Source organism: Zalophus californianus, chromosome 1 (genome assembly GCF_009762305.2).
Source record: "Zalophus californianus isolate mZalCal1 chromosome 1, mZalCal1.pri.v2, whole genome shotgun sequence".
Lineage (NCBI taxonomy): Eukaryota > Metazoa > Chordata > Mammalia > Carnivora > Otariidae > Zalophus > Zalophus californianus.
In genome coordinates, this window is record NC_045595.1 from 105,115,901 (window position 1) to 105,142,888 (window position 26,988).

General features: G+C 39.3%; 1 long non-coding RNA gene across 1 annotated transcript in view; it reads right to left on the minus strand.

Annotated features, from left to right (window-relative positions):
• Window positions 1-789: 789 nt before the first annotated feature.
• LOC113916989 overlaps window positions 790-26,988 on the minus strand; it is a 38,891-nt gene continuing 12,692 nt past the window's right edge. The window contains exons 2-4 of the long non-coding RNA XR_003518084.2: window positions 10,549-10,712; window positions 9,789-9,861; window positions 790-1,290 (exon numbers count right to left, since the gene is read on the minus strand). This is a non-coding gene — a long non-coding RNA (uncharacterized LOC113916989). The remainder of the gene's footprint in view (window positions 1,291-9,788; window positions 9,862-10,548; window positions 10,713-26,988) is intronic.

Below are 26,988 nucleotides of genomic sequence, written 5' to 3' on the forward strand. Positions count from 1 at the left end.
GCTCAGGTCATGATCCCAGGGTCCTGGGATAGAGTCCCACATCGGGCTCCCTGCTCGGCGGGGGGCCTGCTTCTCCCTCTCCCACTCCCTCTGCTTCTGTTCCCTCTCTCACTGCCTCTCTGTCAAATAAATAAATAAATCTTCCAAAAAAAAAAGATTCATCCACATTATTGCTTGTAGCTGCAGTTGGTTAATTTTTATTTATATACAGCACTCAAGTGAATGAATGTTCCACAGTTCGCTTACACATTCTACCGTTGATGGATACTTGGTTTGTTTCCAGTTTCAGGATATTACGAGTAATACTGCCATGAACATTTCATGTACGTGTCTCTTGACGTCCATGTGTACCTATTTCTGTTGCATGTGTGTCTAGGAGTAGGATTCTGATAACTTATCTGGTGGTATGTGTATCTTCACCTTTATTAGATAATGTCAAACTGCTTTCTGAAATGACCAACAATTTACAATCTGACCAGCAGTGTTTGAGAATTCCTTTTTTTTTACAGGTTTATTTTTTATTTTTTTTAAAGACTTTATTTATTTATTTGACAGAGAGAGAGAGACAGCAAGAGCAGGAACACAAGCAGGGGGAGCGGGAGAAAGAGAAGCAAGCTCCCTGCTGAGTAAGGAGCCCGATGCGGGGCTCGATCCCAGGACCCTGGGATCATGACCTGAGCCGAAGGCAGACACTTAACAACTGAGCCACCCAGGCACCCCTGAGAATACTTTATACCTGGTACTATCAGACTTCTTAATTTTAGCTTATCGGGTGAGAAGTAGGATCTCATTATTATTTTAACATGCATTCCTACTTCCCCTCTTTTGGGTACACTTTCTTTCCTACCATTTGCTCTTCCTTAACATTTTTCTCATGATTTCGTTTCTACTTACCAGCATGAATTCATTATCTATTGCTGTGGAGCAAATTATACCAAAAACTAGTGGCTTAAAACCATTAATATTTATTATCTTTCACACTCATTAGTGTAGGTCAGGAATCCAGGAGTGCCTTGGTTGAGTGGTTCTGGCTCAGGGGTTCTTATAAGGTTGCAGTCAAGGTGTTTACCAGGGCCAGAGGATTCACTTCTAAGGTAGCTCACTCACACCCTGCAAGTTAATGCTAGCCTCCATAGGGCTGCTCCAGTGTCTTCATGCATGGCAGCCGACTTCTCCCAAAGTGAGGGATCTAATAGAGGGGCAGAGAGGAAATCACAATGCCCTTTCTGACCTGGTCTTTGAAGTCACCTCTGACATTCTGTGCATTAGAAGAGAGGCACTGAAGGTAGCCTAAAATAAAGGAGAGGAGAATTAGGCTTCCTGTCTTGAACAACGGAGTGTCAAAGAACTTGTGTACATGCTTTAAAATGACCACACAACACCATTCAAAATCTCTTGACTGTCACCGTCTGGCAAGCACCAAAGTAATCATTATTTCAGGCATTAATGGATATTAAAATTCCTGGGCAAAAGTTTGATTAAAAAAAAAAAACAGAAAGTGTGCATAGTCTTAAAGTATCTTCTTATAAGATACTTACTAATTACAAAGGGAATCGTAATAACTTAGTAAACACGACCTTGACCAAGTTATCAAAATTAACATCACAATAATGAGACATATCATGTTACTTCCAATATGATGCACTGAGGACACATAAGATCATTTCTGTAGCATTCTTGCCAAAAATGCATAACTTAAATTTAATCATGGGGAAATATCAGATAAACTAAACCCAAGTTGATGAACATTCTACAAAATAACTGGGTAGTACTCTTCAGTAGTATCAAGGTCATGAAAGACAAAGACGGGTTGAGAAATTGTTCAAGATTCAAGGAGATTAAGGAGACAAAAAGAACAAAATGTGATCTTGGACTAGAAAAAAGCATATTAATCAGACAACTGGTGAAATTTGAATAAGTTTAGTAGACTAGTTTAAAGTGCTATGTTAATGTCCTGATTTTAATAATTATACTGTAGTTATGTAAGATGTTAACATTTGGGGAAGCTGGGTGAACAGTATATAGGAATTCCTTGTACTAGTTTTGTAAACTTTTGGTAATCCAAATTTCAAATGTAAACAAAAAATAAAAATTATTATAAAAATATATATCTTTTTTAAAATGAGTATTGGGAACACTTTTTTTTAAAGATTTTATTTATTTATTTATTTGACACACAGAGAGAGAGAGTACAAGCAGGGGGAGGGACAGAGGCAGAGGGAGAAGCAGGCTCCCCGCTGAGCAGACAGCTCGATGTAGGGCTCCATCCCAGGACTCTGGGACCATGACCTGAGCCAAAGGCAGATGCTTAACCAACTGAACCACCCAGGTGCCCTTATAAAAATATATATCTTAATTAAAGGATTAATAAAAAAATATGAGTGATACAGTCACATCAGAAGCTCACTAGTCTCTAACAGGAGTAGCTGCTGAGAAGAACCGCAAGAGTTTTCTATATGACCTCTATTTCTTCCCGCTTCTAGTCCTATTAGGCCTTTCTGGTGAAACTCACAATAGTTGTCTGTCTAAAACATATATCTGATCATGTCAATCTTCTGCTTAAACCCTGTCAATCAAGGGCTTCTCATATCTTAGAAGAAATCCATCTTCCCTAGCAAGGAATCCTTATGTCAATCCTTGGCTGTAACTATATAGAACACATTCCCTAAGACATGCAATGGTTTCTCATTTCTGGATCTTTGCATTTGCTATTCCCTCTTCTTCACTTGAAAAGTCCTGATTTTTCTTGGAAATTAATTTCCAAATGTCTATTTTTCTGTCTTTTTGGGGACCCTTTTCTCTCCAAATGGAGTTAATTGTTATCTCCTGCCTCCTATGGCATTTTGTAACGGATCTCCCTTATAGTGTCTGTTGTACTCCGTTGTATGTAGGTGCTTATATATCAGTTGTTGCTTTTCTGGGTACTGTTAGCTTCTAGAGGGTCGGATCAAGCTCTATTCATTGCCAGCACCAGTCACAGTAACAAATAAATGGTAGATATATTAGTTGTTTATTGCAATGTGAAAAAAAAATCAAAGTGACTTAAAATTAAAGCAACTTAAAGCAATAAACATGTATCATCTAGTACAATTTCTGAGGCTCAGAAGTCCAAGAAGCAGCTTGGAAGAATAGGTTCTGTCTCAGGGTCTCCTAAGGCTTAGATCAAGGTGTCAGGTAGGGCTACAGTCATCCAAAGGCTTGACGAGAGCTGTTGAATCTGCTTCCAGGATGGCTTACTCACATAACTCTTGACAAAAGGCCTCAGTTCTGGTCCAGCTATTGGCAGAGGGCCTCAGTTTCACCACATGGGCCTCTTCATAGGTCACTAAACTGTCCTCATGACATGGCAGCTGGCTTCCTCCAGAGCAAGTGATCCAAGAGAAAAAGTCAGGCAGAAGTCACAATTTTTTTTTCAGTAATCTACCTCAGAAGTGACATACCATCACTTTTGTTGACGGTCACACATAGTTACCCTGGTAAATGTGTAAGGGCACTATATAGAGCATGCATACCAGGAGGCAGGAATCCCTGGGCGCCATCTCAGAGGCTGACAAACACAGTAGGCACTTATTCAATGTCTAAATGGATGGATGAATGAATGAATGAATGAATGAACCACCTCTGGACCATATCCCAAAGCACTTAGTGATTAAAGAACCAAAACAAACTTATTTACCTTAAGGCAGTCTCAGCTATAATAAAGTCAACCCCAGACACTAAGACCACAAAAATCACTTGAGAGAGGTTCCCAATGCATTCATTATTCACTCACTCTCCGAATTGAAGGACCTTATCGTTTTTCAGGAATATGATCTCAGATCAGGGTGAATGACCTGAGGTCACTAAGAAGATCAGATGACCCAGCAGTAGACTCCCTGTCCACTGAGAGGTTTAGATGAGCTGGATGCTGGATGCTGTTGAGAATGCTGAGTCTTCTACTATCTTCCCTAAAGGGAGATTCATGTGTGCAGGGGATGGCCAGCTCATAGCACAACAAAATGTTAAGATTTTCCCTTTCCTAATTTTGGGATGAGACACACTTTCCCATTACGTATTAATCTTTGGTATAAAAGCAGAACAAATAACTGGCCATCCCTGCAGATTTTTATTGAAGATTCTCATATTACTTAATAGCTGTGTACTTTTGAGAAGGATTCACAGCCTTATACCTTCATCTTGTCTTTCTGTCTCACACTAGTCCCCTGGATGGACCGTCCTTTCCTTAATGTTTAAGATCAACCTGTCCTAATTCTACCAGTTCTTCTAGTTCTAGACAAGTATCTGCTCCTTCAAGAAGTTCCCCTGATCATTCCCTCCAGAGAGTTCACTTCCTTATTGGACCGACCCTATTTAACAATTTTTTTCCCTCTTGCAGCATTTGTTTGTTCTTGAAGGACTTAGGTATATTAGGGTGTGTCATACATATTTTAATCTCTACTTCCCCAAAATAAATATTCGTTCATTTTTACACACTAAATATTCTTAAATGAACAAATAGATACATTTGATTTCCTTTACTAGAATAACATTTAAAAATAACTCTTTACTCTTGAAAACTCGAAGGTAAATACTTTTGTAATATTCAAGCTATTTTTCAATCTTCTGTTTGTTTTTTGGTTTGTGCTTGCTTTTTGTTGTGATTTCAGCTTTTTTAAATTATTACACCCTTGAAGGCAGGACACCGATACCGTAAAAGTAATAGGTTACACATGTGCCCTGTTGATGCATTTCCCCTTTAACAATATTAAGTTCGCTAATCACATTCATTTCTAAAGCCTTTTGAAAATGTGTATCATTCTTATGGGTGGCCACATTCCAAAGAACTGAATACGTGCTACAAAAGGAAAAGAGGCTTGGGGGTGGGGAAGGAACCCTTACAAGGCAAGAGAACTGAGCATGTGCGAGGTTCTGTACTGACCAAAGGAGGGCAGGGAAGTGCAGTTGTGGAAATATCGAGGAGAAGGAAAAGAGAAATGGAATTTAAGGGAGAGAGGGGAGGCTGACCACATTCAGGAGATCACCCAGAATTCACAAGTGGAGAGAGTGCTTTCAAGGCAGGATGCCTCTTCATCAGAGCACTGCTGACTCTCAGGACCTTTCTGACATCTCTTTAAGCAGGCCCCATCCTTTGGGGATGCCCAGACCAAGATATTACTCCTCACACTCAGTGACTCCTGAGATCCCAGCCCTTTACCTGACATATGTTCACCTCCCTGCATCAGAATTGCAGATGGTGGTGTGGGATGGCAGAGTCTGATGGACTTGAAAGAATTCTGGCTCTGCTCACTACTTAGAAGCTGGCAGGTTACCCAATGGTTTACAGCCTCAGTTTTCTCATCTATAAATTGGGGTTAATAATTCCTACAGTGCAGGTATTATTGTAGATCACAAGTATCACAGGATTGTCGTAAGGATTACACATTAATAGATACTCAATAAATAGTAACTATGAAAAGCAGCTTTGCAGGGTGGTTAAAAAGCATGGAGTCTGGATCTGGACTGTCTGGGTTTGAGTCTTTTTTTCATTACCTACTGTCTGTGTAAGTTATTTTCTGTGATTCACTTTCCTAATCTATCAGTCAGGTAATAACAGGGCAGCCTGTATCTCACAGAGTTGATGAGAGGATACGATGGTTATAGGACAGTGACTGTCACATGAAAGGGATTCAGCAGGTGGAAATAGTAGTTGTTGTTGTTTTGATTTAAAAAGATGCAGTGGAGGGCAAAGGTTAAGACTGTGTGTTCTAGGGGTGCCTGGGTGGCTCAGTCAGTTAAGCTTCTGCCTTCAGCTCAGGTCGTGATCCCAGAGTCTTGGGTTCGAGTCCCGCATCAGGCTCCCTGCTCAGTGGGAAGCCTGCTTCTCCCTCTGCCTCTGCCCCTCCCCCTGCTTGTTCTCTTTCTCTCTCTCTCTCTGTGAAAGAATGGAAGGGAGGGAGGGAGGAAGGAAGGAAGGAAAGAAGTAAGGAAGAAAAGAAAGGAAAAAAAAGAAAGACTATGTGTTCTAGTGCTGAACTACCTTGGTTCAGACCCTTGTTCTACTCTTTACCAGTTGTATGATCCCAGGGTCTCCATTCCCTCATCTGTAAACTGGGGATAATAATAGCAGCTACTTCATAAGATGAAATAAATTCGTATGCACAAAGCTGATGCACGGTAAACAATAAATGTTAGCCATTAGTGGTATAAATTCCCATCAGCCATAGCTCCAGTTTTTATGCATTTCTGTGGGTCATTTTAAAGCTTGATATTTTGTAAAATTAAATAAACTTTAAGTTTATGTATTCTGTGGTGATTAACCTGAACTACCAGTTCCCTTGGAAATAAACCAGGCTTTTAACCATAAAAGGTTTTCAACCGGGTCCCAGCTGACCGTCTTTTCAGTGTCTATGTGTATAGCAGATGGTGAGCTGCATTTTTAAAACTGTTCTCTCCACAGAGGAGACTGTAAAGTTCTCAGAAAAATTAAATGCCCTCATTACAAGACAGTGCCATTGTCTCGGCGCCCTCACCCCCTACCTTAATGACTGGCACTGTGAAGTCCCACATAAAGGGAAGAGACCTCATAATTAGGCATGTTGGAGAATCTTCCCGGGTGCTACAGCCTGGGGTTTTCAATGACACACCAAAAGCCAGCCACTTCAATTCGCATTTTTACTTCGCTCGCCGGCTGCACTGCAGTCACAGTGCAAGTCGTCCGTTCAGATGCCGGAAAGGCTGACACTCCAGGAAACCTTTTTTCTTTTTTTTTTTTTTTCATTTCTTCAGCCAATAATCTTGCAGCCCAGTGATGTCACCCAACAATTATGCAATATGACTTAACTGTTGGATAGGTGACAGGAATTCCACTGACACCAAGATCACAATGAAACTGCTTAGCTGCTAAATTAGTCATATTGTACGTTACCGATAAGTCACTTTTAAACTGATTAACTGCCAGTTCCAATAGCACTATTGTCTACTTAGGGAAGTCAGGGCCCCATCACTCACAGTTTAAATGATCACATCCAGTTATTCCAGCGTCTGAATCATGCCAATGAAGTGGTTATTGAACTTCATAACATTACAGGCCACTTGAAAAGGGACACAGTGTGAAAAGGAAACACTTTCTATCTTCTATTTTTAAGGGAAAATTTGTACAATATTTTCTGGACTGTAGCCTCCAATTAGTCATTCCATTCTCTTGATGATTCTCCAAATCCAAATAGCATGAGAATAGGATCCTGTTTCTCAGTGAAGACAGGGATTATTTAGCATTGTTTTTCTTTCTTCCACAAGTTGGCCTCTGTCCTACAGTTCAGCTACACTATGAAAGGGGACTTTTTACTGACTGCAAACCATGAGGTGGATATCACTTATTCCATAATATCAGTTGTTAAAATAATGCTTTAATTTTCCCGTTTCAAAAGTAATACATGCGTGTTAGAGAAAATTTAGGAAATACTGAAAAGTACAAGGAAAGCCCCCACAATCTCATCCTCCCCCCAAAATCATAACTAGAACTTTGTAACTTTCTTACAATCTCAAAAAAGAATGAATACAGCAGCCGAACAAACTTCCTGTCGGGCAGTGTGGTGGGTGCTGGGCATAGAAAAATAGGATTTCAACTGTCTCCCTTAAGAAGCCCACAGCTTAACCGTAATGGAGTATTTTAACACAAAAGAGGCATTTAGCACAGGCTGGAGAGAACAGAATGTGGAGTGGAGGAGATGGAAGGGATTATCAGAGCAGATTAGAGAAATCCTAGAGCAGGGCTACTCAAAGTGTGGTCCACAAGGTGACACCAGATCTTACAAGCTACCTACAGAAACAGAGAGAAAGCATTTAAAACCTTTGGAATATTTTGACAGAGTGAGTGTAGGTCTTTTGAATCTAAAAATAACTTTTTTAATTGGACTTGTATTTTTTAATTTCACTTTTGTCGTATTTATTTGTATAGTATTTTCAAAAGATCAGTCCACAGTGGATTCAAATTTAAAAATTAAAAGCTCCCCTGTCACTATAAAAACCACTATCTTTGGGGACACAATAACTTAGCTAAGTGTAAGGTAACCGACCGTCCTGGTTTGAACTAAACCTGGCAAAGTCCCAGGCAAACCAGGATGAGTTGGCCATCTTACAAGTGTTTTAATTGCAAGACAAAGTTAGCTTCGTGAGAGGATAGATCAGATGAAGGGGAAACAATCATCAAAGAAATAAAAAAGGAAAATTTCTCTAAGCTGAAGAGAGATTTTAGTCTTCAGGGCAAGAGTTCACTAATAGCAAGGTAGGGTTATTGCAAAGAGAGTCACACCTAGCTACATCCTGATGAACTTTCTAAATTCCCAGGATCAAGAGAAAAATCCTCTGAGATTACACACACATGGCAAAATAAAATGAACAAAATAAATGGGTAAGGTGGTAAAACACAGTATTTATAATATTACATTCCTTTAACATAAAGATATCTGCTTTAGCTTTCTAAGTTAAGAGAGAAAATAAGGAAGAATTGCCATTTACATACAAATATAATAATGAGGGTAATAAAGCGGAGATAGAAAACAATACTATGAAAAAGGAAAATGCCAACATGGTAACTCGTTAACATAATTTATATGATTTGGCATCAAATTTGGCTCTAAGCTTCCTGGTTGGTGATGGAAAGTTTCGGAGTCACAATTATTCAAATTGCTGTTACTATGATGAAGGAAGAATTATATATCAGACTACCAGTAAGACATGATTTCCTGGCACGGAAATCTAAAACAAATTCTCTGAAGGAGTTTAATAGTAGGGGCAATCAAGTGGTATGATAGACACTGTCCTCAATAGCATTTCTATAGCAAATGTGGGAGCGTATTTCACATAAGTGTTTCTTCTAGGGATCCTCATTAATGTCAGTAAAGGGTTTCAAGATGTAAAAATATGTGATAGCCTAAACACCTTATTTGATCCAAGGATAGAACTTAGAATACCCTAGAGGAGAAGATGACTAGTCACTTGGTGTTCTCCAAATATTTTTTCTTTCAGCCAAACTAATGTGATAACATAATTTGAGGTCTCATAATGTCAGAAAAGAAGTTACTCTGGTGATTTTGTTACTGACTGGGGGGATATAAAAATTCCGGTTTCAAAGGAAATACAGTTAGACTTTGTACCTAGCCTTTTCAGTACTTTGATATTAATATTAATTAATTATTAATTAAATAGACATCAAATTTGTGCGAGATCAAGTTATTATGCATCACATAATAAATGTTATTTTAGTAGACATCAATAGCATTAACACTCAGTTTTACTTCTCTGGCACTCTCAATAACTTTAATAAATATTGTAACACTTCCATTAATGCAAATGGATTTGTTTGTCAAAATGTTGTTCTAATACCCAGTCTTAATAATTTTAAGGTAGGGGCCGCCTGGGTGGCTCACTCGTTAAGTGTCTGCCTTTGGCTCAGGTCATGATTCCAGGGTCCTGGGATTGAGCCCCGCATCGAGCCCCGCATCGGGCTCCCTGCTCGGTGGGAGGCCTGCTTCTCCCTCTCCCACTCCCCCTGCTTGTGTTCCCTCTCTCGCTGTGTCTCTCTCTGTCAAATAAATAAATAAAATCTTTAAAAATAATAATAATAATTTTAAGGTAGAAAAACTTCTTTCACATGCCATCTGTTTGAATGAGTGAAAATTAGTTTGTAAATCAAATATGTACATTTTGATCATTTTTTAGTACATGTATTTGGATAAACATAGTATTTTTAAATATATAAGCACAGAAAAAAATTAGAGAGATATAATAAAAATGTTAACCCTGCTTACCTCTGGGTAGCAGAATTTGGGTGACTTTTTTTTCTTCTTTTACTTGTCCATTGGTTTGAATAACTTGTATTATCTTTGCAAGAAGAAAGAGAATATTACTATTGTTCTATTTAACTGCACGTAGGGGTGAGAACAAGAGCTGTCTCTACATCATCCCTAAAGGACATCAGCCAGGTCATCTTCCTGCACCATCTACCTCTTGTATCCCAGTTGCCCTTTAATGACCTTGATGATGATTGCAAAGGTCAGCTAGTTTCAGAAAGCATGCAATTGGGGTTAGAGACAATCCTCAACTTTTGCCTCATTAGCAGCTATGTGACTTTGGGCATATTTTTACACTTTTGATTCTCTGGTTCCTCATTTTCAAGATCAAGACTGGATTGTCGTGAGCATAGAATGAAGTCACCGATGCATAATAAAACTCCTGGAACAAAATAGGTGTTCAAGAAATAGTACATGCTAATTTACTTGCTCCATTCCTGAAAGGATATGTCCTGTTTCTATGGACACCAGTTCACTTCCCTGTAGTATCTTCACCTAAACCTGGTTTTAGTCCAGTGAAAGTGTTGGAAAAATAAGCCCACGTTCTCTCTTCCCATGTTCACCAGTTAGGAGTAGCAAAAGGGAGAAACAGGAAGACCTACTGAGTATCAGGCACCATGTTATGTGTGTTACTTTGCTTAAGGAAGACTCCATAGTTTCCCAAACACTTTAACACCTGTGGAGTCTCAAGTCTCTACCTTCTTACTGACTCACTCACCTCTGGAGAACTATCTTACATCATATCATCATTCACCCTAACACAATCTCTTTCTTCCTGTCTTCATCGTCACAGACTCCTCCTGGTTGTGACATACAAGGCAGTTGCTTATGTCACTGTCACAGGTCACATTTTCAGAACTTCACGTCATATCGTTTGGGACCCTAGAAATGAAAATGATATGTTTCTATCACTTCTTCTACACGTCACAATATCTCCAATCTTTATTTCTTACATCAATGGCTTTGCAATCGGTCTCTCTAACCTATGTGAATCACGCTTTACTTAAACGAACCTTATTCGACATGGAGAAAATGAGACAGAAGGATAATGAAATGGATATCTCTAATTATCAGGCCCCAGTTGGGAAAATGCGACTAGGTTTATCCTTCTAGAAAGAACTGACTCTCATCACATGTATATTGCAAAAAAGCATTCCAGTACAAGAATGTTTCTGGGTCTCTGACAATTTGTTCTCGTTATAACTTTGCCTCCGTATTTCAGACACAGAGAGTTAAGCAATGGTAGGGGGGCCTGAGAGACTTGGGAACAGGGCCTTCCTTCCTAATGATCTATTGCAGTTGTTACACACTGATTGCACAACAAATGTTTCTATTTTCCTACTTTCTTTATCATGTGGCCATTATGCCTTTTTTTCTTCACTCTCTTATAACCTCACCCTTTCTCACCTCTTTTGCTTTTGTTTCTGTGACATAAAAACTCTAAGAAGGGAAATTGTTGTGTACCTCAAAGCCCCAACTCTATATGAGCTAATTAGCCCTGTAAACATGACCCGCATCTCTTCCCCTGAAAGCTTTCCTAACGATTTATCTACTAAAGCTTGGGTTTTCTACGAACACATTTCCTAGGAAATGTCCCCAGATGGCATGTGATCTTTCCGTTTTGGACAAGCTGCCTTGATCAGGTGTCACCCAACTGACCTGCTTTTCTCTTCCTTTATTCTCAACACAATGTTGTCTCAACAAACTATCCGCTAAGTCCTGGTTTTTCTTCACTGAATTCCATTCTCAGCCCTAGCCACACACCACACCTGCCACAAGCACTCATTGCTAGCATACCCTTTATTCCCTCAGGATTCTCACAGGGCCTCTGAGTGACCTTGAAACTCCCTCATCATCTCGCCAGTGTTCTCCTCCAATACTTTGGCTGTGTGGAGCTTGGCTTCGGGTTTGTTGCCACCTCAATTCCTTTTTTAATTTCCAGTTGGCTGGGAGCCAGCCCTCTGCCCTTGACCCCATGCTCACCTTGCAAGCTACCTATCCAGGTCATCCTTTTCTCCATACTTCTCTCATTGTTCAAAAGAGTAAATCCAACCCAAAGCAGTGAAGATGAGTAATAGGGGAAGAAATCAGTGGGGGCTCCGGGATACTTTTAGATCATAGATCATAGAGCAAAAGATCCTTGATGCCATCGAGTCCAATCCTGCCATTTTACAGATGATAGTGCCGGGAGCTCAGAATCTAATGTCATAGACCATTCAAATGAATCAGGACCAGAGCTACCAGGAAGAGCATTTCCAAGTGATTGAAATCATTAACTTTGTTATCATATATACGTGGATTCAAATCCAAAGTTATGTGGCCTTGTACAATTAATTAAAACCCTCTAATCCATGGTATTCTTATTATGAAAATGGGGATGATGACACCTATCTTAGTGGATTATGAAGCTGGATATATGGTCATTATTAATTATTAACTAGAATCCAGCCCTGTTAACTTTTAGTCTAATGCTCTTTATAAGATAATGCTGTTATTATGGTTCTAGTGCCAATCCACCAAGATTCTATCTTTAATCTTTACTAATTATGGTGTGACTTTGAGCAATTTTTTTTACAAAACTGTGCTTCAGTTGATTAATCCATAATGTAAAGCTAATCATAATATCCAGTGTACAGGTGGTTGCGAGGATTAAGTAGATAATCCTTGTAAATATAGCATTCTACATAGTGTCTAGCATGTAGGAAACAACAAGACATCGAAATGTTCAATATAGTCCCAAATGCCCGAAATGAATTCATGAATGGTCAGGATAATCTTCTGCCACATACCCTCAGAAACAGATCCAGGGTTATATATTTGGTTCTCTTTGGCCCACAGTAACCATATTCATTCATTCAAGCTGGGCCTCAAACAACAGGTAGCACCAGAGCATGTGGAGATGGAAGAAAAAATGTTTTCCACCAAAGCAACAACTGTGAACAAAGGAAAGAAAGGGCAAAGTATGCCGCAGTTCTCTCAAACATAAATTCTGTTTCAAAGGCTTCAAATTGGCTTTCCCACCTATAGTCTCATGTTCTCCTATCTATCATCCCTGCAGCTGCCAGAAATGAAATATTAATTTCGACATGATTATAATCCTTCCAATTTTCCTACTCCCCATCAGATTCAGAATAAAGTCCTAGCTCCTTAGCACAGCCTTTTGGCCCTGTCCCCATCTCTTGCCACCAGCCTTGCCATCCTCAGGTCCACTGCTCTGCCAACCACCCTGCCTGAACCACTTGTACAGATCCGAGTCATCTAACTCACCCTCAGCCGTTTGCATGGGCTGTATCCTTGGCCACAAATATTATATGTCCTACTTGGCCTTCAAGATTCAATTCAGAGGTTGCCTATGAGGAGTCTTCTATGACACCCTTTGCCCATGGGCAGCGTTCCTCCTTGGAGGTCCCATAGCAGCCTACATAAACTTCAAGCACAGCCGGTAACATATGGGATTCTGTGTTTGTATCTCTCTCCCGCACAAGGAATGTGCATTCCTTGATCACAGAGCCCAGACCCTTCCAAGGGCCCATTATGTGTCAGGCACACTTGTAGGAATTGGGAATACAAAGAACAAGAGAGATAAAGTCCCTGATGTCTCAGAGCTCATGGTCTGGTGGGGGTAAGTCAGACAATTAACAAAGTTAAGTGCAAAAATAAATATTTTTAGATAGGGACAAGAGCTGTGAAGATAATAAAATGGCATAATATGCTAAAAAGTGCTAAGGGAGGGGAAGGACAACAAAGTGGCCTAATCACGGCATTTGAGTAACAAACTGATGAGAGGCCAGTCATGCCCGGGAATATCAAGGGCAAGATTGTTCCAGGCTGAGGGAAAAGTAAGAGCTCAGAATGCTTTTGAAAGAAGGAAGGGATTGGTTGGGATCTAGTCCAAGGCTGTAAAGGAGATTCAAGCACCTGCTGTATAGGAACCGGGATCATACTCACTTTTCAGTTCAGGAATGTAAGGCAGAGCAAAGCGCCAAAATAATCAGGTCCACTTTCGACTTGGGAACTTTGGGGGTCGGAGGGAGCAGTCAGGAGCTGGGATGAACTGGTGAGTGAAGGAGGTTTCTATAAACCAACATTTCCTGAAGAATGTCCCAGAAATGCCACCCTAGACCCCAGAGTCACCCTCAAGTCTGGGAAATACTGCTCCTCTCACACTGCTCTCCCATCCCTTACCCCCCAACCACTTGGGCACTCATAATATACTGTAGCATATTAAAGGCTTTGAATAATTCAGCATTTTGAGAACCTGGTTAATTTTGATTTCCCAAATTAATTTGACCATTGTATGTGTTTTATTTTGTTTTGCTTTGTTTGAACACAGCAATGCCTAAGTCCCGAGAATGAGTACTTCAGGAAGCTCTCGTCTATATCACTCTCCATAACCCACAAGCCTTGCTGTTGTAATTTCTAGCTTCCAATTCCATTTTGTTCAGTAGAAGCATTTAATAAATATGGAGGTGGGATTTTTGAAAAGATACAATAGTTCGGTTTGCAGGTATAAAAGTAAAGAGTGCAAGAGTCAATAAATCTAATTTCACCAATTTATTCACCTTAAAATAATTTCAACAGAACTGGGTGGCCCAGTCATTAAGCATCTGCCTTTGGCTCAGGTCATGATCCCAGGGTCCTGGAATCGAGCCCCGCATTGGGCTCCCTGCTCAACGGAGAGCCTGCTTCTCCCTCTCCCACTCTCCCTGCTTGTGTTCCCTCTCTTGCTGTGTCTCTCTCTGTCAAATAAATAAATAAAATCTTTAAAAATAATAATAACAATAATTTCAACAGAATTAAAAATCGTTAATGCATGTAATGATAAGTATATGTGAATATAAACTAGGGTAAGTTCTATGAAAAACAAGAAGTCTATTACTAAAGGTTAAAATCCAATTCAAATGCATTTTTATGCACTGCAGATTAGTCGGATTTTCTAAATTAAAATTAATAGTTTTTGCTCAAGCTAGTGCAAAAAAATTAAGTTTACTTATTACAAATCAAACTTATTTTGACTGCAACCATTTTAAATGGCTGAACTATTAAGCACACTTTAAGATTAATTTTTAAAAATCAAATACATAAGACTTAATAATATAGTTAACAGAGGGGGAAAAAACCCATGCCAAAGACTAATTAATACCACTGACACTCTCTCAGTAACTAAAAGTAAGATTAATAACAAGTTCCTCCAATACCATTTTATATTATAATATATTTAATGTCCATTGGAAAATTGGCATTATGTTTCCTGATTGAGTTTATTCTAATAAACTATGCAAAATGGTTGTTCTGACCATATGGAAATGTTAAATTTCAATCATAAATTTCACATATATATCATCAGCATATATAAAACCCACTTCCTAAGTTTTAATTATAGCCATCTTTGTCAAATAACTCTTCACAAGTTTCCATTTTTCTAAAAACTTTACAGTTATGAGTCATGTCAAATAAAGTGGAGACCTCAAAAGAAGTTACTGAGGAAATGAATGCTAATAGTGTAATAACCAAAATGTTCATAATATAATGTATTCTCAAACCAAGTTTCCCCTGATAAATAACAAATAATTTGTTACACTTCCAAACTGGTTGTCAAAATATGAAACAGTAGCTTAATTATTCAGCTGATTAATGTATAGCTAATACAATAAGAACAATATCATTGTTAGCTAGAATAAACCTAAACCTCTCTGAATTATCACTTTATACAAGCCTTCAGTCAAAATTCACTTTTTCAAGTCTACCTTTTGTTTGTCTTGTAACAGTCAATTCAAAATTATAACTAAGAATTTTTATCATATTTTAATACATGTGGCTGTTTTTAGCATCTCAGTATTTATTCTTTATAGAAAAAAGTGCTTCAGCACTCATTGCAGTAATTTTTCCTTTTTGGGAAGTCACTCGAGCCTAATGTTAAGGAAGAACATATACAAGAAAATACTCCATTAAAATGCTTTCTCAACTAGTTAAATGGTACATCTATATCCATATGGTGGACTATCATAGACTTGTGTAAAAGTCAGGTTGTGTGGGGAGAAGTATTTTAAATAAATGATACCGGGTCAATCAGACACATATGTGAAAAAATCTTGATCATCTGCCACAAACTATGTAAAAATCAACTTTAGATATATCATAAACCTAAATGTGGAAGGTAAGATATATAACTTTTAGAAAAAACATAAGAGAATGTCTTCACGACCTCAAAATAGGCCAAGATTTCTGAAGCAGGACACAGAAAGCACTAACCATAAAAAAATATTGATAAGGTGGACTATATTAAAACTAAGAACTTCCATCCCATGAAAAGTCATCATTAAGACATTAAGAGGCAAGCCATAGAGTGGGAGAAGATATTTGTACTACAAATCTGACAAAGGACTCATTCAAAGATGTAAAGAACTCCTACAGGTCAATACAAAAAGCACACAACTCAAGAGAAAAATAAGCAGAAGAGCTGAACAAGCATTTCACGAGACAGGGTCTCCAAATGACTGGTCAATAAGTGAAATGAAAATTAAAACCACAATGAGATACCACTACCCACCCATCCAAATGACCAAAATTGTCCTGGATTTCTTTAAGTGAACGTATCATCAGGATAATAAAAAAGACAAGTATTATCTATATGCTTCTGTAGGGTTTATACAAAAAGGATAAACATATATATAGGCCTTATCGATATAGGTAAAAGAGGAGCTTCAACCGATTACCTTCAATGGCCTGGCCTTTTAAAGCTGAGAATATCAAGCGTTGGCAAGAATGAGAAACAGGTGGAACCCTTAAACGTACGTTACTGGTGACAGCCTAAAATTGGTATTGCCATTTTGGAACTGTTTGGCAATCATCTAGTAATGCTAAACATATGCCTACCATACAACCCAACAATCCATTTTCTAGGACAGAAAGGGATGTGCATGTCCACCAGAAGATTGTTTTGCATAGTATTCTACCACAACGTATTTAACCATTCTATTTTGCATGGCATTTGTGTTGTTGGCCCCTCCTGAGGTATAATGAATAATGCTGCTCTGCACATAAGGATGAGAGAAGCTAGACAAAAACAAAAATGAAAAACACATACAATCGTTTTAATAAATATTTTATAACAGACCATCTATTTTATAAATACAACATTTACATAAACTTCAAAACCAGGGGTGGGGAAGCCTCTACGCTTCAGAAGTCAGGATAATGACTCCACCTGAAATGGAGCACAGTGACTAGAAGGGGGCATGAGGGAGGCTTTTGGGGAGGTGGTGAGTTCTGCTGTGCACCCCAGAAACAGTTACATGCGTTCATGTGTTGGTTACATGGGTGCATTCACTGTGTCAACATTCATCAAGCTACTCACAGTTTGGGTATTTTCATTTTGTGTTATACTGCAATCAAATCCATGCTTAAAAAATTCTGTCACATACATAGGCATATGTCCATAGTGCAGTGTGAAATAAAGAGAAGGATGCAGACTAGAATGAACACCATGGTCCCTGTTGGGAGAGAAATGGATGTATGTACAGTAGGCTGACTGGATACACACCAAATAGTAAGAACAATTCTCTCTGAGCTTTCGACCCTTTATGTTTCTTTCTTTCTTTTTTTTTTTTTTTTTTTGTACTTTTTCTGGATTTCCTGTATTTCCTTCTGTGGCCAAATTACATAAAAAGGATAAACGTTATCTATATGCTCCTGCCAGGATTTATACAAAAAGAATAAACCAATCTTATCAACACATAGGCTTTGTCTGTGGAGGCAAAAGAAAGAGTTTTAAGCAATTACCTCCAATGGCCTGGAAAATTGAGTCAAAACGTCAACCTGGTGTGAAATACATATTATATGGAATATTGTTGAGGAGCTGTGAAGGAAACTTGGAAAATGCGTCAACAAATGAATGTCCCTTCAATGTCCTGAACTTCTTGCTTTACGAAGTAGCTGAAAAATTGCCTCATTTTGCCCCCCAAATCCTAGCATGTCAATAACTCACCTACCATTTAGACATTTTAAATACTTCTTCAGAAGTCCAGTGAAATGCATTTTAGTTAAACAGGGCACACGATAATCCAGCTTTCTTCTATCACAAGAAACAAATGAATCCGTAAATATTTTCTCCTCCTCTCCCTCTTGGCCGCGTCTTCTCCCACCTCTCTCCCACCTTCCCCCGCTTCTCCCGAGGACCGCCAATGCGAGGACCGCCTTGCATTGTCGTCTTCTCTTTCTCCCCCCTTCCCTTATTTGGTCTCAGTCCTGGGGCTGCAAGTGAGGCTGGAAGGTCCTAAGCTTAACTCTCCTAGCGTCCTTGAACTGCAAGCTGAAGTGGAGGCCCCACTCTAAAATTGGAAGTGCAGAGAGAGAAGAGAAAGTGAACAAGTCTCCGTTTCTTCTCCCCTCTCCCGGCTCCCGCCCCTCCCCCTCAGTTTCCCAACACAGGCCCAGCTATAGGTCAAGTTGAATGCGGCTGCCAACACTGTGATGCCAGCTTGTTCACACTGAGCACCACTTTTCACGTGGTAGGTCACAGAGCAGTAGGGGAAAGGGAGGTGGTGACGCAATATCTAATAGCCAGGCGAGGGGTGGGGGACCAGGAAGTTGGGGGGGGGCGGGGAAGCAAGATCCGGAAAGGGGAATGGAGCTTGCATCCAAGTGGCTGAAAGTGGTCCTCCTCACCTATCATCATGGAATGTGCAAAGCAGGTGGTGCTGTGTGCATTACAAAAGAACAAGAAATGATTGTTCAAGTGAGATTGCATACATCCAAGTTATTTGAAAACCCTGAAATTCTCCAAATATCAGGGATGAATTACAATTATGAAGATAAATGCTTTAGGGACTTTCAGAGCAATTCATATTTAAAAAGAGTACCAAAACTCAGGAAGATAAATAGGCATCCTAGAAATTCCCCCGACAGAAACTCTGAAACCTGCATCAAGACTTTCTGTTTCATGAGGACACGGAAGGGGGGGTGGTTTCCACTGGGCCCAGCAGAAGGGAGCAGAAAGGTCACCTCCTCCCAATCAGCAAATATCTGAAATCCCCACAGGCAGGATTGTGATATGAGGCCCAAGGACGCAGAACACACAGGATAAGACCCCAGGCCAGAGCTACGAGATCAAGAATCAGCCCCCCAAAGAAGCAGGGGAAGCTGCTTTTCTCGCCCTGCTGGAACACCAGTCCCCCAAGAACAGAAGCATAGCGAAGGAGGATTGTGCTTGGCTCAGCCTGCTTGGCAAAACTAGCTGAAATGGACCGAGAGCACCGACTAGGTTTGACTATTTGATGTCTCAGGGGGTTTTGGGGTGAAGCAGAAACTAAAATGATTTGATAGAAAACCATGAAGACAAATGAAGGAGAAAAGACAGAAGAGGAGCTACTCACTGTCGAAAGGGATAGCAGGTTGAGAGAGAGGCATGGCTGGGGGTGGTGGGAGGAAAGAGCGTAAGGATAGAGGGAGGAGGAAGACAGCCCAGAAGGAGTGGGATTCACTGTAGAACCCAATCAGAGAGACCCCCATCTGAAATTGTGCAGGCCCAATAGTGGTGGTTTGGGATGCTCTTATTATTGGGCTGAGGATTTTCTCTTTAAATAAATGAACCATAAATGATCCAAACAGGTTTTTAAAACTTTTTATCACAGAAAGTTAAACATACAAAAAAGTAAGCAGAATATAATAAGGGCCTTCATATACCCAATTACGTCGAATCAGTAATTGTCAAGTCGCAGCTAACTGTGCCAAACTCCATCTATTTCCCTCATTCTCATATTAGTTTGTTTTTTTATTTTTGTGGTTAAAAATACTCTCATATTAGTTTAAGGCACATTCCAGATACTGTTTCATTTCATCCATAAATACAGCATGTATCTCTTCTTTTATTCTTTTTAAATAATCACAATATCATTATTATACCTTAAAAACAATTTCTTAATATCAGGGGCTATTTTGGAGTCATTTCTATGCTAAAGCCTCGCCTTCTATTGCTGTACCCAAAAGGGCTTGTGCATTTTAGAACAGCTAAGGGCTAGGGAAAACTTTACTAAGAGAAGGGGCCAGTTGTGAAGTGGAGAACACCTTGTCAGACTCCATACACAGCTCTAAAAGATTGCAGTGGGGGTGGCCTGGCTGGCTCAGTCAGTGGAGCACGCAACTCTTAATCTCGGGGTTGTGGGTTCGAACCCCATGTTGGGTATAGAGATTACTGGAAAAAAATCATAAATAAATAAACAAACAAATCATTACATCAATCACTTGACCACAAAAACATCTGAGCTACTCTTGATGACAGCAAAGAATTATGGGACCTAAGTGATGGGGAAAAGGACGTTTTCTGTTCGGCCTACCTCAAAGGTTGTGAACTTTTTTGATAGTGCATCCCCACCTGAAAGAAAAAAAAGTCTATTGTGCTAATACAGTATATGCAGCATAAAGTATTTTAAAAACAGCTATCATTAGAGGATGAGATTTAAAAATAGAGATAGAAGTTGTCATTTTTCCCCTGCACCCTAATAAATCATCGTGGTCCCCTCCCTTGGAAACTACTGCTCTTAATTGCCACAGTTATCCCAAGAGCAGTCTTTAAGTGGGGATAGGGAGTCAAGTTTAGCAGGTTGAAAATGAGACTGGGGACACTCGGACAAAGAACAGTGGAGGTCATTGGTCTCAACTCTGCTGTACTTTAGAGTCAGCCTAGGAGGTTTTGAGAAATGTGAACACCCAGGCCCCACCCCATACCAACTGAATCAGTAATTCTGGGGTTGGAGTCTGTGAGTTGGTTTTTTTTTTTTTTTAATTTCCCAAGTGATTCTAATATGCAGACAGGGTTGAAAAACCAGTGGTATAGGTGTTAAAAAAAACAAACAAACAAACAGTTGCTTAATTTGAGAATATCAGTTCTGACTTAAAAGCATTATACTACTTTCCCATATAAGAGTAGGGAAAATGTTTCACTCTCCAATAAAGACAGAGCGAAGGGAAGTGAGAAGAAAAGCACAAACTTGAAAGTAAAAACCATATGTAATAAAATAATAGTGAGGTTCTCTCAGAAGAGGGTGGTTTTCATTTTCATATTCCAGGTTCTAATTTACTGCCTCTTAAACTGCTCCAATTTTGACAGACCTTATTTTCATTTCATCAGAAACACTTATCAGATTAGATTATTCAAATTATCTAATGACTATTTCATATTGCAATCATGGTTACTTCGTATGTCAAAATAATTAATTCTGGCTACTTCAATCTTTTGTTTAATCAAGTTTATCTCTCAATTGTGGGGGGGGGGGAGTGGAAAGTGCCTGACCTTAAAAAAATAAAAAAGACATTTTCTCTCTCTGAGGAACTGACTTCATCAGATTATCCTGAAGGGAAAAGCAAGTACAAAAACGTGAAAAAAAAGTACAGGCATCTGGAAAGCACAATGCTGCACAATGAACGACACACCAAATCCTGCAGGGAAATATGCACCACAATACATTATTTCCTGTGACTTCCTGGCTGAGGAACACTGAAGAACAGTAAAAATTCTTCCAGAAATTCTTTCCTCAGCTGTCTTATTGATGGATTTAGCATAGGTATTTGGTCAGAATGTTAAATCATTGTCCAATCCAAACATGTATATTGACAAATGTTTACATATCTAATCACAAGTGCCACGCAGCTCCTTAAAATGAAGGTTGAAAGAAACTTGAACTGGATTCCATTTTACCACAAGCCCGGAATGCTAAAAATGCTGTGGCAAAGCCATCAGTTCATTCATCTGAATGAAAAAGCCTATAAAATCGCAGGCATCCTTGGTCACATCCTTAGATTTCACTATTCTACCAATTCCACAAAAGTTATACTGACACTATCTTTTGTGCTAGAAGCAAAGTTAATTGTCTTCTGCAGGGTAAGAAAATGAAATGGGCAATCTACGTTTATTTTATGTTTTAAAGAGACTAAAATGAGCTTGTTCCACAAATAGCCTTCATAATGAATTCTGGGAAGTCACGAGGGGACAGTGATGGTAGCACATACCTACTATAGATGACATTGTACATTAGACTGGCCACAGGGGATAGTTGCACTGGGGATGGACTGTCACAACACACTCCAGGTTAGGACAGATAATAATACCAGGAATTAGTATCTTTTTATGATTTTACATAGTACTTTACATTTTTCAGTGACTTTTGATGACTTATTATCTCCTGCTTGATGTACTTATTGCCATAGCTCAGGACCTCCATATCCCTCACCAGAATGACTCCTAACCAGTGTTTCGCCTACTCCAGCCCATCCTCCCTGTGTTCTCCAAGTGTTCTCTTGACAATGCATCTTGGAGCCTGTCACTTTTGTTACCTACTTCCTGTTTCTCACCTCCTACCACGTTCCCATATTTACCCTAGCCACATGGAGCCTCATGCCATTCCCCAAAATACAGTTTGGTTCTAAACTCTATTCCTTGACCATTCACCATTCCTTTGCTATCCTTCACAAACGTCCTCAATTTCCCTTCGCCTGACTGGCAAGTTCTCACAAGGCCTTCGAGACCAAGCCAAAACTTCACCTCATCTGTGGAAGCCTTTCCGGAAAACCCCATAGTTGGCCTTACTAGCTTTTATGCTATCTTAACCTTTGTACATATTGTTATTGTCATCTTATCATCACTGTCTATTTCCAAATCTAGGTTCTTTTCCCTCCACCATCATCCCTAAATAGAAAATGAGTGCCTCCCAGCCAGTTACCAGGTGCTCAATTCAAGGAACTGACTAATTCAATTGATGAATGATGGAAAGGATTTTTGTTCCTGTTTGAGGTAGAGAAAATGGAATAACACAAAGGAGGAACTCAATGCTCTTTCACCTAGATCAAAGGGGAGAAATCTATTTTAACCTGAGCCAATTCTGGAAAAATAAGAATGGTTACTGGTTGCATTTAAAAATATATATATATAAGATGAAAATATTTTTATCAAATGACAGAAATTTGATGTGGAAAATAGGCACTGAACTGTCAATATCTGTGCAGATTTGAGAGGCAGCAACATAGGGAGTTGTTTTTTTTTTTAATCTTTCATCTGGAAATCCATTTGGGGCAGAATTACAAAGTTGAGTGAGGGGCAGGTTGCTCTTCACCAACCAGAATCATTTATTCTTGGCATCTGAATTATGGAGGACCCTAGGACCACATGGTTCTTGTTCCTTAGGAAGAGTTTTCCTCAAAGTCTGACACTTTTTTTCTTTTTTGCCATCTTTTCTCTGCTAGGGGTCTCTTAAGCTCTTCTTAAGTGGATTCTTCTCCACTCTCACATCCCTTTGTCTTTGTGAGCCAGGCACTAGAGTTAATATTTAGCAAGGCCAAAAAAAAAAAAAATTGCTCTTTAGCAGTCTCACATAAATAATACCCTAGAGGGAATACCTGGATCCATGAATAGTTGTTTATAAACTATGATTCACAGGGTCTCAAGGGGTTATGTAGCAATTTGGGAGACTGGTTGGATGGGGCATGTTTTGACTCTTCCATCACCTACGGGCCTTGAGCATTTCTGGAGTCTTTTCATGCTACTAGACCACATGTAACACATAAACACTCAAATTATGTCTACAAGACATCAAAATAGCTATCTAATTTGAACAAATCGATTATTTTTAAAACATATCCATCTGGGATGGAAGAACCGGTTGTTTTGTCTCATGTAAAAGGTAAAAACAAGCATATATTTAAATACATACTTTAAATTTTCCACCTGATTGTATTCGAGTTAAACAGACACTGTCACGATATGATTCAAATCATTACTTCTCTGAACCTGTGAGATTACTATGTCAGAAGAGAGGGAATGGGTATTTTTCAAGAATCTTCCAAAGGCTTTATAATTGCATTTAATCCTCAGCTCCACTATGAGGTAGGTATTGCACCGCCCCATTTTACAGATGATGAAATCGTGGTTCAGAGAGGTTAGGTAACTTTTCCGAGCTCACATGAATAGCATATGATTGAGCTGGAGTTTGACCTCAGGTCTGTGTGTCTACAAAGCCAGTGCTCTGTCCTTTACACCACACCTTTGCCAGAGGCCCACAGAATTATAAAGAACCCAGGAGATGAGCCAGGGCAATGTACTGGGGCCTTAATCCATGACTGCATATAAGCCAAGCCATACCAGGCTGGTGAGTGTGGCCTGTTAGTGCCACACAGCTCCAGGAAAGGAAATGCCTCATCTGTTTAGAAACTCCTATAGAACAGCCCTTACCAGAACACAGCATTAAGCAAAATCTTGACTTCACAAATACAACAAGCAGTTATCTTGAAAAGACAAATTTCTCCATGTTTGGATATTATTTAGGTCACCTCTTAAATACATTTTTAGGTAGTTAAATAATTTGCACACAGTTTAAAGAACGCATATTAGGGATGGCTGGGTGGCTCAGTCAGTTGAGCGTCCAGCTCTTTGATTTTGGCTCAGGTCATGATCTCGTGGCCCTGGGTCTTGAGATCTAGCTCTACCTCGGGCTCCTTGCTCAGTGGGGACTCTGCTTGAGGACTCTCTCCCACTCCCTCCCCCTTTTGCCCCTTCCCCGGCTCGTGTTTTCCTTCTCTCTCTCAAATAGATAAAATAAATCTTAAAAAAAAAAGAATGCAATTAAATGGTCTATTGTGAAAAATAGCACTCCTTCATACCTCCCCTAGCACCTTTCTCCCCACTCCAAAAGCAACCATTTCCAACATTTGTAGCTATGTGCTTTGTTTGATTAATTGGTTGATTGATGTTTTTGGTGCTAACTCCCACAATTCTAAGTATACTATATTAGTTTTTATTGTTAATTGGATTGACAGGACTCCTCGCTGTGGACGATAAGGACACAGCATCCTTTCGGCTCCTGCTCCCTCCCCATCAGGCCCAGATCCCCTTCTCACCTCTTCATGTGCTCAATATCATTAGATCACAATTTTGGTTCAATTAATACTTAGTGTTCATATTATAGTAAGTATATAAATGTTATTTATAGCTAAGCTCTGCCATATAAACTATATTTCTCCTATTCTTTTTGGCTCAGACTTTTGTCTCCCTGAGGTTACTTTCTGTTTGGTCAAGTATTCTATGTATTATCACTAATCTAACTCCAAACTCTCCAACAATTATTTAACCTTTTTCTTAAAATGTTCAAACACATCAAGATTCTTTTTAATTTCATCTTCTTAAAGAAGTCTCTCCTTGAGCCTTGTAATGTGCATTGACCAGATGGATGGCCCTGGACACCAGGGACACACTTGCCACCCAGGCTTCCGCTTCCCTGTCTCCTGGGGCCTCATTGGCCTGTATCCTGTCTTCATTGCCTTCCTCTGTCTTGTTTCATTCCCTCATTTTGGTGCAGCACGTCCTAAAGTAGTTTCTGAGCATGGGTGTATGAGAGGTAAAAATTTTTGAGGCCTTACATGACTGAAATTCGACTTATTTTCTATGTTTTCCCATTCCCAAATCCCCAACCTTCAACTATTTTCTATATCCTCTGAATCTCATACGATTTGTTACAAATCTCTTAAACAGGTAGACCCACAACTGGCCAGAGTATTCTAGTAACAGACTAAAGAATGCAATACAGGAATTACTTTGTGATTACCGAACTTGGAACTCTAAATTCCTTTCTGCCACAGTCGCATATTACAGTTACTGTACATTTGTCTTTCCTGCCTACATGTGTTCCTATTTAGGATTAACAACCCTCAGTTTTGCCAAGGTCATTTTGAATTCCATTCTTATATTCTAAAGTGCTAATAGCCCTGTATCTTAGTATCCACCATAAGCTGAGCTTCATAAATATCAGCCAAATTACTAATACAGCACACAAGTTCTTCTAGACTCTCAAACTTGCTGCCATCTCTTTTAATGGCTAATTCAAAATTATTTCAAGCCATTAAACAATTGGAAATCTTGATCCATATGACATAATTGTTTCTTTATGAAGGAAAGAGTACTTTGATGGTTGAGTTTCAAAGTCCGAGTTCTGGGGGATTTATCGTGGTGCTTTGCAAGGGTGTTTAGCTTCTGCTTTTCAAAGGCAATCTCTTTCCTCATTTATAAAATTAGGTAGTACATAATTCTTTTTCCAGACCTCAAGCATCCATTCTGTTAATACTAACCAGATATAATTAAAGAGTCAGCAAGGCAGAGTGAAGGAATGCTTGCTTGCAGAGGGAGAAGACTAATGCTACTAATGCCATTCTGTGATCTCATATTTGCTGGATGTACTAATAATCTAATATTTACTAATGTATTGAGCACCTATTAGGTTCCAGGTACTGTGCTGGGCACTGGGGCGACAGAGTGAAAAGGATAGACACGGTCCCAGGCCTTGTGAAAGAGGACAACAGATAATGAGCAAGTAATAACAAGTTGACCATTACAGTAACTTAACCTTTATGAGACTCAGTTTCCCTGTGAGTAAAATAAAGAAAATAATAATAGCCCCTCATGAGTTCCAACGGGGTAATATAGTAGAAAAACTTTATAAGCTCTTTTTTTCTGTGCAAACTACAAGCACCTTTCCTAGCCTTGATTTTCCAGGGGCAGGGAGCATATCTTACTCATCTGTGTAACCTCAACAAGTAGTCAGTGCTTGTCTAGTAAGCAGGAAGTCAACATATGTGTGCCGAGCAAGCAACAACTCTGAAAGAAGATGAGTCTGTATTTTCACATATGTAAAAGTCTTTTCATTTTCTCGCCAAGATCATCTACCCATTCATGAACAAATGAACCTCATGCAGTAGAAAAGCACAAAGTCATATTATAGTAAGATGGCTCCACTTAGCATGCACTCATTGCTAAGGTGTGGATGTTGGAATAACTGAAATATTATAACATTTAGGTTTTCATCTATCCATCCCATTTCATATAATAAGCAATTGTCCTTAAAACAATTTCTGAGGACAGAGTATAATTTTTGGAGTGTTTGACAAAATTATTTGAGATTTAGAAAGCACCTAAATAGGGCACCCAAAACAAGTCAATTACTTTGAATTTCAAAATGAGATGTCAAAAAAAAAAAAATGGAATTAACTCCCAGCAAAGTTTCAGCCTACAGAAAAATCCTCTAACAATGCTAAAATACATTCATATGTGTATGAAAATATCAACTGACCTGCTTCCTGGCAAATCTCTAGGATAAATGGACTTTAAATCTTTGGATGC